Genomic DNA, 13,880 nt, shown 5'->3' with positions numbered 1-13,880 from the left:
ATAAAGGTTAAACCCCTCTGGAATCTCTTCTTGTTGGGAAGCATGGGCTATGCTTCCCCTATGTTCTTTATTATCACGTTTTGCAATGTTAGGTGTTTAAACAATGACTACTGTCACGGGCACTAGGAGTCTTTACCCAGGGATCACCAGGTGATAGGCTTACCAGAGCAGTATAGGTGGTAATATGGTACTCTGGTAGCAGGGTGATCACGGAACAGGAAATAGCAGATGATGAGATGCTCAGGAAAGTCTATGACTAGCAGCACTGGCAATATGGAGGTAGTAATACACGAGGAACTGTATGGACAAAGGACACGTGAAGGTAGTCAGTGGTCTGCGGTAGCAAGTTGTACCACTGCTATAGTGAGGAGGAATGTCCAACAGAAACGAGGAGGTGATGAGAGTCAGCGGTCTGCGGATAGCAAGTTGTACCGCTGTCTGAGTGAAGGAATGGAATCCAAGTGGAGGTATCCGGGGAGTCAGTGGTCTGCGTTAGCAAGTTGTACCACTGCTATGTGAGAGGATACTGGAACAGGTGAAACTGTAAACAGGAGTCAGTGGTCTGCCACTAGCAAGTTGTACTACTGAATATATATGTGAGGAGGTGCACGGGGAGAGACTGCAACACAATATATACACGGGCACCTTGACTTTGATCCACAGTAATATGCACAATATAAATGTATAAATGACTGAACAACACTGCCAATATAGAAAGTCTCTTGAAGTAATCCGGCATGAGATAACACAGTCAATGATGGCAGTAGAGTCAGCAGATAGTACACTCCAGAGGAGAACCAACACAGTCAATGATGGCAATAGACTCAGCGGATAGTACACTCCAGAGGAGAACCAACACAGTCCAGCAAGGTATGCAATACACAGCACAGTCAATGGGAAGTATGCATACCGTGGTTCAGGAGAAGGCAGTCAGACAGGAGTGCAGAGATACCCGAAGGGCAGGAGGCCAGCAGGATACAAGTCCCTGGATGGGTGAAGCAGGGGTCTAGCAGGTGCAGCGCACAGGTAGGTAGACCAGCAGGGAACACAGGAAGGCGTGGAGAGCGGATCAGCAGTAGATGGATGAGTAGCGCTGAGAAGTAACAGCAGCGGGTCTCTGCGGGAACACGGAGGTAACCAATAGCAACCAGCAGGTGCAGTAACGATGGGACACCGGAGCAGAGTTGAACTGGAACAGATGATCACGGAGAGTAGCGGGTAGCAATAGTGGCAGCAGACTCAAGGAAACACGGTAGAGTAGACAAGGACTGAAGACTGAAGCGCACAGAGGCAGCGGATAGGAATCAGCTAAACAGTCACGATGAAACACAGACGGGTTGCAGGTTGAAGACTGTAGTGCACGGAGGCAGCGGGTAGGAATCAGCTAGCAGTCACGATGATGAAACACAGATGAGTTGCAGGTTGAAGACTGTAGTGCACGGAGGCAGCGGATAGGAATCAGCCAAACAGTCACGATGATGAAACACAGACGGGTTGCAGGTTGAAGACTGTAGTGCACGGAGGCAGCGGGTAGGAATCAGCTAGCAGTCACGATGATGAAACACAGATGAGTTGCAGGTTGAAGACTGTAGTGCACGGAGGCAGCGGATAGGAATCAGCCAAACAGTCACGATGATGAAACACAGACGAGTTACAGGTTGAAGCCTGTAGTGCACGGAGGCAGCGGATAGGAATCAGCTGGCAGTCACAATCATGAACAGGTGAGTGGATGTGGTTGAAGCCTGTAATGCACGGAGGCAGCGGATAGGCATCAGCTAACAGTCCCAATGATACATGGTAGAGTTGAAGTGATTAGAAGACTGTAGTGCACGGAGGCAGCGGATAGGAATCAGCTCACAGTCACGATGATACAGTAGATGGTAGAAGTGGTAAGGGAACCACAGTAGCAGAAGTGGTTTGGAAACCACAGAGGTAGAAGTGGTTTGGAAACCACAGGAATCAGCAGGGCTGAATAAACAAGGAAACACAGGAACACCTTCAGAGACTCATGGGGAATGAGACTCCAAGATCAGGCAATGTGGTGATGACCACAGGTGCTTAATATAGGGAGGTTGCCTGATCTGCCAATTAAGTTAAAGGAACATACACTGGAGGTATAGAAAGGGCTGCGCATGCGCAGTCCCTCAGGATGGAGGACGGCCACGGTTCCTAAATGTCCGGGAAGAAGCACTCACAGTCCGGTGAGTGACAGTACCCCCCCTTTTAAAGGTGGGCACAGAACGCCTGGAACCGGGCTTGTCCGGATTTTTGGAATAAAACTTCTTCAGAAGGGCAGGAGCATTAAGATCTTCAGCTTTGATCCATGAACGCTCTTCAGGACCAAAGCCCTTCCAATGAACGAGGAAACGGAGGACTCCTCGCGAAATTTTTGCATCCAATACCTCAGTAATCTCGAAATCCTCCTCCTGATGAACTTGAACTGGCTGCGGTGCTGAGGAAGGAGTCGAGAAACGGTTGATGATGAGAGGTTTGAGCAAGGACACATGGAAGGCATTGGAGATCCGAAGATTCTTAGGAAGAAGAAGTTTAACACATACTGGATTGATAACTTGAATGATCCTATATGGACCAATAAAACGAGGGGCGAATTTCATAGATGGAACCTTCAAACGAATATTTTTGGTAGATAACCAGACACGATCTCCAATTTTTAGTGGTGGAATAGCCCGCCTCTTCTTATCTGCGAAAGACTTATATTTGTTAGATGTCTTCTTTAAACAGGTTTTGACCTGAGACCAGATATTTTTGAAGGTCTGACAAGCAGTCTCCACAGCAGGAACTTGGGTGGGCGGGAGGGCAGGAAATTCCGGAAAAGACGGATGGTGACCGTAGACCACAAAGAATGGAGTTTTGGATGATGACTCATGGTACATGTTGTTATGGGCGAATTCAGCCCAAGGGAGCAATTCTACCCAGTTGTCTTGGTTGGCTGAAGAGAACATCCTAATAAAAGTCTCAAGATCTTGATTGACTCGTTCCGTTTGTCCGTTAGATTGCGGATGGTAAGACGATGAGAGTGCTAATCGTATGCCCAAGGTTTTACAAAGGGCCCGCCAGAATCTGGAAACGAATTGTACTCCTCTATCTGACACAATCTCAGACGGACATCCATGGATGCGGAAGATTTCTTTAATGAAATGTTCAGCCAGAGTAGACGAGGAAGGTAAACCGGACAGAGGGACGAAATGAGCCATCTTCGAAAATCTGTCTACCACTACCCAAATAGTATTGTGATTCTTACTTGGTGGCAAATCAGTAACGAAATCCATACTAATATGGGTCCAAGGCTTGGACGGAATGGGTAGTGGTCGCAGCAACCCTGCTGGAGTTCTGCGGGAGGATTTGAACTGAGAACATAAATCACAGGAAGCAATAAACTCTTTGACGTCTCTCCTCATTGAAGGCCACCAGTAACTACGAGAGAGAATCTCAAAGGTCTTATGTTCACCGGCGTGTCCAGAAAAACGAGAGGCATGGAACCACGAAAGGATTTTCCTCCTCAGAGTAGGAGGCACGAGGGTCTTCCCAAATGGTAGCATTTTGGTGGATGAAGCAGCCAGAGAAATACATTTGGGGTCTAGAATAGCATGGTTGGGAACCTCTTCTACATCAGAGGACGTCACAAAAGCTCGAGATAGAGCGTCAGCTTTCTTGTTCTTAGCAGCTGGTTTGAAGGTTATAATTAATTCAAAACGGGAAAAGAAAAGAGACCATCTTGCTTGACGAGGGTTCAAGCATTGAGCAGATTGCAAATATGACAAGTTCTTATGATCCGTGAAGATCGTCACCGGATGGCGAGCTCCCTCCAGCAAGTATCTCCATTCCTCTAATGCAGCTTTGATGGCCAGCAACTCCTTGTCCCCGATAGTATAGTTTTTCTCTGCGGGCAGAAGACCCCGAGAGTAGAAGGCACAAGGATGTAATTTTTGTTGCTCCGAGCGTTGGGAGAGAATAGCTCCTAAGCCCACATTAGAGGCATCTACTTCTAGGAAGAAGGGGAGTGTCACATCAGGTTGTCGCAGAATGGGAGCAGACGAGAAGGACTCTTTGAGGATTTGAAAGGCTTGGAGAGCCTCAGATGACCATTGCTTAGTATTAGCCCCTTTCCGAGTTAAGGCCACAATGGGAGATGCAATGGATGAGAAGTCTTGAATGAAGCGTCTATAGTAATTGGCAAAACCTAAAAAACGCTGGATGGCACGAAGAGTAGTTGGCTGAGGCCAATGTAGTACAGCATTTACTTTGTCTGGATCCATCTTCAGGCCAACTCCGGAAACTATATACCCCAAGAATGGAATCTGGGGTAACTCGAATGAACATTTTTCCAATTTACAGAACAACGAGTTTTTCCGTAGTCTGGAGAGGACCTCTGCCACATGTTGGTGATGAGAAGGCAGGTCCTGTGAGAAGATCAATATGTCGTCCAGGTAGACAACGACACATACATATAATAAGTCCCGAAAGATCTCATTGATGAAACCCTGGAAAACCGCGGGGGCATTACACAGCCCGAAGGGCATTACTAAATATTCGTAATGCCCATCTCTGGTGTTAAACGCGGTCTTCCATTCGTCACCGGAACGGATTCTAATTAAATTGTAGGCACCACGAAGATCCAACTTAGTAAATATCCGAGCTCCCTTGATGCGATCAAATAGCTCAGTGATCAGCGGAATGGGATACCGATTCTTGATAGTAATGGCGTTGAGTCCACGAAAATCTATACAAGGGCGTAATGATCCATCCTTCTTTTTGACGAAGAAGAACCCAGCTCCAGCGGGAGAGGTGGAAGGTCGAATGAACCCACGCTGGAGATTCTCCTGTATGTACTCAGATGTGGCTTGAGTTTCAGGTAACGAGAGAGGATAGACCCGACCCCTGGGAGGAGTCTTGCCAGGTAGAAGGTCGATCGGACAATCCCAAGAACGATGAGGAGGAAGACGTTCAGACTGAGCTTTATCAAACACATCGGCAAATGAAGCATACTGAGGAGGGAGTCCCGGGGAGGAAGATGAGATGGAAGATTGCTGTACTTTAAGAGGAATAACTTGAGAGAGACAACGATGGTGACATTCAGGCCCCCAAGACGTAACTTGAGGGGTGCGCCAGTCAATCTGGGGAGAGTGACATTGAAGCCATGGAAGGCCTAAGACAATCGGACTTGTCGTAACAGGAAGAATTAAAAACGAAATTTCTTCATGGTGTAGTACACCAATCTGAAGGGTTACTGGAGACGTACTCTGGGTGATGAGACCATTGATGAGACGTGATCCATCTATAGCCGTCACAGTAATGGGTGTTTTTAAAGTGATCACTGGTAGGGACCATTGATTCACTAGTGATTTAGAAATGAAATTTCCTGCTGCTCCGGAATCAATCAATGCCTGTGACTCAAAGGATTTGGTAGCAACGGAAATCGTAACATCGAAAGCGCAGACTTTAGATTTCATAGACAATGGAGAGGACTCCAGGGACCCTAACTTCACCTCTCCAGAACTAGTTAGGGCCTGGCATTTCCCGATTTCTTAGGGCAAGAACTGAGCATATGTGTGGAATCAGCACAATAGATACAGAGTCTATTCTTTACTCTTCGTTTCCTCTCTTCTAAAGATAATTTGGAACGTCCTATCTCCATGGGAATCACAGAAGGTGAAACTGGACGAAATTGAGGGTTTAAACGAAGAGGTGCTTTAGCAGAAGTTGTTTTCTCAGATTCTCTTTCACGAAATCTCATGTCTACACGATGGCAAAGAGAGATCAAATCTTCTAGTGACGAAGGAAGCTCTTGGGTAGTCAGTGCATCTTTAATTTTATCGGAGAGCCCCTGCCAGAAGGCGGCAACTAATGCTTCAGTGTTCCACTGAAGTTCAGAGGCTAAGATCCTAAATTGAATGACATACTGTCCTACTGTATGGGAGCCTTGTCGCAAACGAAGAATGCTGGAAGCAGCGGAGGTCACACGACCTGGTTCATCGAACACACTTCGGAACGTGGAAATGAATTTGGCACTATCTTGTAGAATTGGATCGTTTCTTTCCCACAGAGGGGAGGCCCAAGCCAGGGCTTGTCCAGAAAACAATGAGATAAGATAGGCCACTCTGGAACGATGGGTAGAAAAATTTTGAGGTTGGAGTTCAAAATGGACTGAACATTGGTTAAGGAAACCTCTACAAGTTTTGGGGTCCCCGTCATATTTTGACGGAGTAGGCAGGTGAAGCGTAGGAGCTGTAGACACCTGGGATGGCACTGGGGAAACGGAGGAAAGCACAGGAGCTTCAATACTAGCTGTAACAGTCTGTCCAGATGTTCCTTGGGAGGTTAACGATTGGTAACATTGAAGTAACAGCTGTTGGCGAGCATCCTGTTGCTCCACACGGCTGACCAGATGCTGCAGCATCTCTTTAGCAGTAGGTTCCGTATCTGGGTCTGTCATGGCCTGATCTTACTGTCACGGGCACTAGGAGTCTTTACCCAGGGATCACCAGGTGATAGGCTTACCAGAGCAGTATAGGTGGTAATATGGTACTCTGGTAGCAGGGTGATCACGGAACAGGAAATAGCAGATGATGAGATGCTCAGGAAAGTCTATGACTAGCAGCACTGGCAATATGGAGGTAGTAATACACGAGGAACTGTATGGACAAAGGACACGTGAAGGTAGTCAGTGGTCTGCGGTAGCAAGTTGTACCACTGCTATAGTGAGGAGGAATGTCCAACAGAAACGAGGAGGTGATGAGAGTCAGCGGTCTGCGGATAGCAAGTTGTACCGCTGTCTGAGTGAAGGAATGGAATCCAAGTGGAGGTATCCGGGGAGTCAGTGGTCTGCGTTAGCAAGTTGTACCACTGCTATGTGAGAGGATACTGGAACAGGTGAAACTGTAAACAGGAGTCAGTGGTCTGCCACTAGCAAGTTGTACTACTGAATATATATGTGAGGAGGTGCACGGGGAGAGACTGCAACACAATATATACACGGGCACCTTGACTTTGATCCACAGTAATATGCACAATATAAATGTATAAATGACTGAACAACACTGCCAATATAGAAAGTCTCTTGAAGTAATCCGGCATGAGATAACACAGTCAATGATGGCAGTAGAGTCAGCAGATAGTACACTCCAGAGGAGAACCAACACAGTCAATGATGGCAATAGACTCAGCGGATAGTACACTCCAGAGGAGAACCAACACAGTCCAGCAAGGTATGCAATACACAGCACAGTCAATGGGAAGTATGCATACCGTGGTTCAGGAGAAGGCAGTCAGACAGGAGTGCAGAGATACCCGAAGGGCAGGAGGCCAGCAGGATACAAGTCCCTGGATGGGTGAAGCAGGGGTCTAGCAGGTGCAGCGCACAGGTAGGTAGACCAGCAGGGAACACAGGAAGGCGTGGAGAGCGGATCAGCAGTAGATGGATGAGTAGCGCTGAGAAGTAACAGCAGCGGGTCTCTGCGGGAACACGGAGGTAACCAATAGCAACCAGCAGGTGCAGTAACGATGGGACACCGGAGCAGAGTTGAACTGGAACAGATGATCACGGAGAGTAGCGGGTAGCAATAGTGGCAGCAGACTCAAGGAAACACGGTAGAGTAGACAAGGACTGAAGACTGAAGCGCACAGAGGCAGCGGATAGGAATCAGCTAAACAGTCACGATGAAACACAGACGGGTTGCAGGTTGAAGACTGTAGTGCACGGAGGCAGCGGGTAGGAATCAGCTAGCAGTCACGATGATGAAACACAGATGAGTTGCAGGTTGAAGACTGTAGTGCACGGAGGCAGCGGATAGGAATCAGCCAAACAGTCACGATGATGAAACACAGACGGGTTGCAGGTTGAAGACTGTAGTGCACGGAGGCAGCGGGTAGGAATCAGCTAGCAGTCACGATGATGAAACACAGATGAGTTGCAGGTTGAAGACTGTAGTGCACGGAGGCAGCGGATAGGAATCAGCCAAACAGTCACGATGATGAAACACAGACGAGTTACAGGTTGAAGCCTGTAGTGCACGGAGGCAGCGGATAGGAATCAGCTGGCAGTCACAATCATGAACAGGTGAGTGGATGTGGTTGAAGCCTGTAATGCACGGAGGCAGCGGATAGGCATCAGCTAACAGTCCCAATGATACATGGTAGAGTTGAAGTGATTAGAAGACTGTAGTGCACGGAGGCAGCGGATAGGAATCAGCTCACAGTCACGATGATACAGTAGATGGTAGAAGTGGTAAGGGAACCACAGTAGCAGAAGTGGTTTGGAAACCACAGAGGTAGAAGTGGTTTGGAAACCACAGGAATCAGCAGGGCTGAATAAACAAGGAAACACAGGAACACCTTCAGAGACTCATGGGGAATGAGACTCCAAGATCAGGCAATGTGGTGATGACCACAGGTGCTTAATATAGGGAGGTTGCCTGATCTGCCAATTAAGTTAAAGGAACATACACTGGAGGTATAGAAAGGGCTGCGCATGCGCAGTCCCTCAGGATGGAGGACGGCCACGGTTCCTAAATGTCCGGGAAGAAGCACTCACAGTCCGGTGAGTGACAACTACACAAAAACTACTTTCCCTAACAGAGCTATAGCCACCTAGGGCCTTAGTCATTAAAGAGAGTAAAGTATAAAAAATAAGTAACTTTACACCTGGGCAAAACCATGTTGCATCAGAGGGGGGGGGGGGATTTAAAATATGATGGCACAATTATTGTTGGGGTAGAGCATGTCCTAGATCAACTTTAAATGTCAGTGTAAAAATAAAGCTATCAAGTATTTGTGTCCTACATGAAAAAACAGCCAGTATTTAACTTATGTGCAAAATAATAAACTAATGTGCACCCCTTGCATTGTAACATAGTTTGTCCAGAAGCAAATTTACTACTTTTTTTGCTTTTCTCTCCTTCATGACTCAGGCCCCTTGTGTGTACGTACAAAATACTTTCCATTTTCTGTGTGCCCAGTACCTATGTCCCTAGACGAGCTAAGATCTAAGTTATCCCCCAGGAAAGTGATAGCCTGAGAGAGCAGCACCAGCAGAAAGCCGCTTCAGGTGTGACAATAAGGGTTTAAACTGAAACCTCCCCATGATAAATTATCTATTGTAATTGTTCACCAAGTGTCGTCCCCAATTTTCCTAGCTTGTTATCACCTGACATGGCTGAGATAGTAACCCAAGTGTGGACTGGAGAGAGCTCCCTTCTTCTTGCCCAACCTGGACGTGCAATGTTAAAAAACAAGAAGACAACAGTTTTATGGTAACATAACTGACTAGCTCACCCTTAATGTTTTGCACATTGTAACCATATTGGCCCCTTGGGAGACTCGGCATTTCTGCTTTGAGCCATTAATTCACAAAATCCAATTCCCCATTCAAAATAAATAAAAAGGACAATGTGCCACCTAATCAGTGACCTGCACCTGGTCTATAGCCTGAGTTGCTTTTTGTTAATGCTGGGAAAAAGAACATGGAGTCCTTCTGCAACAGTAATAATGAGCCCAAGGTTATTCCAGGATCTGCTGGTCTTGCTATAACAGGGAGACCTGCCTCATGGGGTCAATCTGTCATATTGTGCTTGCAGACTCAACTGGTCAGCAAGCAGTGGAATTTCCTAGGGAATTCAGGCTTACAAAAAATGTGTCGGAACCCCCATTACAAAGCATTACATACCCATGTGGAAAATAGCACTAGGGATATTCCTGGGTGGTGGGTGCAAGTGTAAGTCTGACTAAGTGTTGTAAAAATTAATAAATTAATAAATAGTCCTCCTTCTCCCCAGAAATTAAAAATTACAGAAGCTGCAAGAATAATTTATTTGGCCTTGCCACCAACTGAAGCAAGAGGTGGTAACAAGGTGGAATTCCACAATTTATATGCTTGTGAGGATGGAGGAACAGAAAAAAGCAAGCCACACTTACTTCACAAGCCATGACATTGGAAAAGGAGGGGGTATTTACTTTAGTCCAGCTAGTTGAGAATAAATTACGTGTTGTGCAAGGAGATGAAACCACTCCAAGTAGTCACCTGTGATGTGAGCTCAGACACTGTTAGCTTGAGTTAAGTGATTCCCCTATTTAGACTTTTGGAAAAACAGCTAGAGAAATTGAAGGAGGAGATAAAACAAAGCAATTCCACTAACTATCTAGGACTTGTAGATCTTTATTCGCTTTGCCAGGATCTGAGAATTTTCAACATCTTGAAATAAGATCACTACATTTTGGCAACTGTGCATGATCCTAGGTTTAAAAGCTATGTCTTCTCTTTCTTTCCAGCTGTCCCAGATCTCAAGAGAAGATCACTACATTTTGGCAACTGTGCATGATTCTAGGTTTAAAAGCTATGTCTTCTCTTTCTTTCCAGCTGACCCAGATCTCAAGAGATGCAATGAGCTCCTGGTTAGCAAGCTGACAGCTCAAGTGGTACATGACATGGCGACTCATCCTCCCTCAGTTTCTTTGGCAACTGCTGCTATGAAAAAACGTAACTTTAACAAGACACTCAGTGGTGATGCAGAGGAATCAGCACAACATTTTGAAATTTGGTCTGGTGTTAAAGAATTGTCTAAAAATCGTGACAGCTCTGTCATAAAATGAACTACAAATTCCACGGGGAATGCCATTACCGGCAATTACATCAAAGTACAGAGACTTCTGTAATGGTGGATTCCTGCAGGGAAGAATTAGTATTGTGTGAGGGTGATATACACACTGATAAGGGTGAGGATGATGACAGTGTAGATTGCAGGTGCTGGAATCTAGCTGAAAGAAGGAAGCTAGCTAATCCTGGTATGCTTGTTAATATTTTGGGTAGAATGGCATGTTGACAATTTTATGTTTTTCTACAGTAAACTTTCATCTTTATTAGAGAGGTGTTTTTTTCCTTACAAAGGTATAATCTTATTTTTTACATTTTTGTTTCCCTGACTTAAAACTACTGTGCACTTAGTATCATCATGACTGGAGAGTGACAAGAACACTGCCACCCCTCCTGTTTCTGTATGACCTATGGCACACTAGAATGTCACTGGAGACTTTTAAAAACACTGACAGCCCTAATATTTGAATTTCTGATTCAGCATTAAACACTGCCACCTCTCCTATTTCTGGGTGAGCTATGGCACTGTACAATGTTAGTGCAGATTTTGAAGAACACTCACAGCCCTATTATTTCTATTTCAGCAATGACAATTAGCAATGGAGCAACGGAGCTTTCCTGTATCTGTGTGAGCTATAAGTCAGTAGAATGTCCCTGGAGACTTTTAAGAAATCTGACACCCCCTCCTCTTTCTGTTTTAGATATGACGCTGCCCATCCGCACTAGAGACTGCCAAGAACCATGCTACCCCTTCTGTGTCTTTCTGTGAAATGGTGCTGGATCACCGTGGAGGGCGGTACTTATAGAATCCAAAACTTGTGAGATCCAACGACGCAACAAGGATGTTTTGCATCGTTTTCAGTTCCGAGGGCACGCAAAAGTACCAAGCCTGCTCGGCTTGGTACTCGGATTGGTGAAGTTCGGGTGGGCTCGGTTCTCGGAGAACCGAGTCTGAGCATCTCTAAAATAAACTATATGATAAGTAGCTAGTAGAAGACACTAGGGGGTCAATGTATCAAGCTGAGAGTTTTCTGGCGGGTTTGAACAGTGGAGATGTTGCTTATAGCAACTAATCAGATTCTAGCAGTCATTTGGTAAAATGTACTAAATAAACGACAGCTAGAATCTGATTCGTTTTTCAAACCCGCCGGAAAACTCTCAGCTTGATACATTTACCCCCAGAACAGCGACTGGAAGTGAGGGAATGTGAAAAAAAGCTAAATAAATGTTGTGTGATAATAATCATTGTTAAAATGAATGGTAAATTGTTCTATTTTACTTCTTTTGTCTAAATTTGCCATCAAATCCAAATATATTTTCTAAAAAATGTAACATTAACAAAATAAATATCCAATATAAAAATACACTAACAAGTTAAAAGTTGACTTGGTTTGATCCAAAACATGCCAAACAGTTTGATTTGAAAGTATGAGGTGTGATCATCATCATCATCCTCATCATTTATTTATTTATTTGGTGCCTGAAATAATCATACCATTAGGACAAACATGAAAACAGTATTCACAGAGACACATAGTTGTTTGATTTATATAAGCCTTGGCTATATGCTCAATCCATTTTACCATGTTTTTAATTTGTAATAAATAATAATTATTATTAGACTTGGTGCTTTGCGCTCCTCTTTTTCTGTGGTTAGTATACATAATAACAGGAAATAATAAATGCAAGGATGTAATTAACAAAACAACATATAATAAAATATTCAGCATAAGTCATGATAGGGACAAACAAGGATTACGGAGAGTGGGCAGAGAAAAGACATAGGGTAGAGACCCTTGCCCATCAGTACTTACATTGTAGAGGGACTGGGCAGTGACAGGCAACAGGAGAACAATCTACATATTTATAAATATAAATATATATATATATATATATATATATATATATATATATATATATATATATATAGTTAACGCTGCTCCTTACATTAGTATGTGTGCAGTAAAACACAAGGTGACAGTAAAAGGCTATAACACAACAAATAACTGAACTGAAATGTATTTGATGTAACTATATTATCTATCTATATATTTCGCTCTCTATCTCTCTCTCTCTCTCTGTATATATATATATATATATATATATATATATATATAAATATATACATATATGGCTAATGCTGCTGCTCACCCTTATAAACAAACACACAAACAAATTTGGTAATTACTCTCTTGTGTACTTAACTAGTACTATACTTTTCTCATTTCTTAGGCTTATTTTGTTTGGATTATTTAGGTTTTTTGGGTGGGGCAATTACCATTTATAACGACCTTTGCTATTTCAAATTGACTAAATTTTCTATCCATTTGTTTTATTTAAAATTAGTGTTAAATTAACAATATTATGATAATTTAAGCAACAAAGTGTAACTGCGATGCCACCTAAAAGGCCAATGTCTGCTGTGGGAGTAACTGCACATCAAGGAGCAGCAAAAAATGAAGGGCGGAGCGGGATAAAGCCCCATGACAAACTATGACTGATGACCAAAGAGAACGTGAACGTGATTGTAATCTCCATGCAAATCTGACTCCTCGGCACATTGCACAACACAGAGAACACAATCGAAGAGTGATCAGGACAGATGAAATATCACGTCAACATCTACAAAGTCAGTGAACAAGATGCCATTCTTGATGTCAGTAACTTTGATGAAACAAATATTAATGCTCATAACTGTGGTCCCATGAACAGTATTTGTGAATTTTGCCATGCCAAGAATTGTGTAGCTGAGCAGCAATCTGGCAAACTATTCAATCAATGATGACACAATGGGAAAGTCCTATTGGGTACAAAAGAGTCCAACATGATTTTACTCTTATTTTTTTCGGTCAATTTGATGGGCTTTTAACACACACACACACATACAATATCAAGACAAATACTCCCCGTCTGGGAGAATTAAGAATTCAAGAAACAAAGTCAACAACAAATAAGGTAAACAAATTAGATGGGTTTTCTAAAGGAACTAAGAGATTTATTCTAACTGAATCTGAGCCTGTCATGTGCCAGCTAATTTTTAGGCATAAATATGCAAATAGGTGTTTGTGAATTATTCCTAGAAATAGTGTCACCTGGCTCTCTTAGAAGCTGTTAGATCAATTGGTTTTATGTATGTTAAACTACTCAGAGGGGGCTGGTAGATAACGGTAGCACCTTGTACCATCTATGGCAGGACACAAATGTGAAAGCCTTTGAGGATATCTCTTCCAAGACAATGAATCTAACACGTGTTTGGGAGGCCCCAGACAGGCCG

Source organism: Mixophyes fleayi, chromosome 4 (genome assembly GCF_038048845.1).
Source record: "Mixophyes fleayi isolate aMixFle1 chromosome 4, aMixFle1.hap1, whole genome shotgun sequence".
NCBI classification, from domain to species: Eukaryota; Metazoa; Chordata; class Amphibia; order Anura; family Limnodynastidae; genus Mixophyes; species Mixophyes fleayi.
Note: the sequence above shows the minus strand (reverse complement) of the source record.